Raw genomic sequence first — 2,498 nt, 5'->3', positions numbered from 1 at the left:
CTACCTATCTAAACAAAATCTCCTAAGACCTAGAAATTGTTCAATAATATGAGCACACTTTACTTTTCATCTATATAAGATTCTTCAGTACACCATTTAACATCTTACAAGATAAAGAAACCAAAAGTGAAACACAATTTTACAGAAGTACATTAATTTTGATTGGTAATTTAAAGCGATATATATTGTAAAACATTTACCATATCAAAGTTGGAAGATATACCATAAAACTTAAATCAACATTATAACTATCATTCAATTCCAACATCAATTCTTACTATGAATTGATTAAGATAAAACAATCACGTCTTGAGTGGCAACAAGCCCTATGCGTTGATTTACATGTACCTTTCCCAATGCAATTACCCAAGAAACTAATGTGTCCAACATGACAATCTTTGATGTAGACCCTTTTACATCCACAAAATGTACGTTGTTTGATTCTTGTATTAACTTCACCTTAAAAGGTAGGTTTCCATACATGGCATCCACATCATTTTTCCCTAAGTACTTCATGACAATTGCTTCCTTGTCCTCCTTTGTAAGGACATCTAAATCAACACTACTCTTGCTTTTGATGTCACCCTAATAAACACCCAAAGAAGTAATCATTTTTGTACAAGTTGAAGATAGCAACCAAGTAAATAAACACATAAATAACAATACTAAACACAAATCAAATCACACACCTGTGTAAAAAAGGATAACTTCCATACTTGAGCATCTCTATGTCTTTCTTGTCTCACTTTCCGTTTTAGTGTTGTTTGCTTTGTAATGTCAATATTTACAATCAAAGACTTTTGTGTAAGCTTAACCTTCAACTTTCAAGCAAAACACTTATAATCAAAGCTCCATAATACACTACAAAAGTAATTCTTGTTACATGAGTTTACTTAAAGAAGGAACCTCTAAAACTTTGAGCATTTTAAGTATAAATTCATAAATGTAATACTCAAAAGGAGTGAGAATTCAGCTTATATGTATAAGCATGCATAAGTGGCAATTTACTATAGCATGCATAAGCACGTACCTCATTTATAAACGCACTAAAAATATATCCTTCATACAGTAAGTCAAGTCCCACAAAACCAAGGTAAAAAGCCAAAAAGATAACTCCAATCTCAATCTCTATATCTAGAAGGAGCTCTCACAAGACGTTCACGTCTTCCTCTTACAATGGATACTTGTGATTCCTGCAAAAAATCGGATAACTTGCAAAACATTCCTTATACAAAACAATCTATATTCAACTTAAAGAGAATGAGCAGTCACCTTAGTATCTTGTTTGGAACTTTGAAGACCCTTGTTGTTAGCATTTGTGATATCACTCAACGCCTACAATAAAACATTACTTTAATCCACTTGCACTTGAAAACCAAAGAAACAAACTCAATCTACAAGTAGAAACCTTTTTCTTCACACTCTTTTCAAGCTCTTTTGAATTTGTCCTCTTTTTGGAGCTACCTTCAACCTACATGTGACATGTGACAAGACTCAAGTAGAGAGTTGACTTGTATTTAAATACATACGATTCTAAATTTTGATGTATACAAATGAGATAGAATTCTTACAAGGTTAGAGTTTTAGTGAAAAAACTTTTTCCTCAAATTTTCGTCTACTTCAATGTCCTACAAGATTCAAAGCAAGAAATCATATAAAGTTCCAAGACACTTTACATAGATGTACATACTCTTCAACTTACATTCTCAAAATCACTAGAAGCTTTAATTTCTTGAGTTGCACTCTCATCATCTTCTTTCGTCTTGAAGGCCTCTTTTGTGCAAAGTGTTGCTTGTCTTGCAAGATTAGAAGTCATATCAATCTATCAAAGAGAAATAAAAACACACAATGTTGAAAGAAATTAAGACCATAAATCAACCCAAGACCATAAATCAACCCAAATAAGCATCTTGAATTCATGATTGCATGCATGCTACACATTACTGAGTGATATTCATGAACTAGCTCATCGACTAGGATGTTTGATCTTCCAATTTGCTTCTCCATAACTTTTGAAGTATTGGCAAACTTAGCATTGTCGTCGTTGACAACATTCTCTTCACAAGTCCTTGAAGCTATGAGTGCACGTGGAGACGTGATACTCATTTGACCATGAGTGAAGTGATCGTCCTAAATAAAGGAACAAGAGTTGGACAAGTAACTAGATAAGCAAAACAATATAAGAGTTAACATATTATTGCTTTTCACATTATAATAAGAGATAGAAACCACTTGAAACACGTACCTCATTATTTTGCAGATGAGGGAAGATCTCTTTCTCATTCTCATTAATGCTCGGTTCATCAAAAGCCTAGACAAATAGCATTATCACCATCTTTAACATAAAATTATCCTCGCACAACAAACTCTTTTACAAAGCACTTATAACAACTAGCTTTGTCCAAGAAAACAATGAAATCAAGATCTGTAAGCTAAAGTGCAATACCTCTTTGATTGTTACACTTTCATAGCTGGACATTTTTTCTTCACTTTCGCTC

General features: G+C 32.9%; 1 pseudogene; it reads right to left on the bottom strand.

Annotated features, from left to right (window-relative positions):
- Positions 1–288: 288 nt before the first annotated feature.
- LOC147430719 (uncharacterized) lies at positions 289–2,124 on the bottom strand (annotated as a pseudogene).
- Between the last annotated feature and the right edge of the window lie 374 nt (positions 2,125–2,498).

The sequence above is a fragment of the Adiantum capillus-veneris genome, chromosome 21 (assembly GCF_014529385.1).
Source record: "Adiantum capillus-veneris isolate H3 chromosome 21, ASM1452938v2, whole genome shotgun sequence".
NCBI classification, from domain to species: domain Eukaryota; kingdom Viridiplantae; phylum Streptophyta; class Polypodiopsida; order Polypodiales; family Pteridaceae; genus Adiantum; species Adiantum capillus-veneris.
The sequence above is the reverse complement of the archived record's forward strand: the minus strand, read 5'-3'. Positions and strand labels throughout refer to the sequence as shown.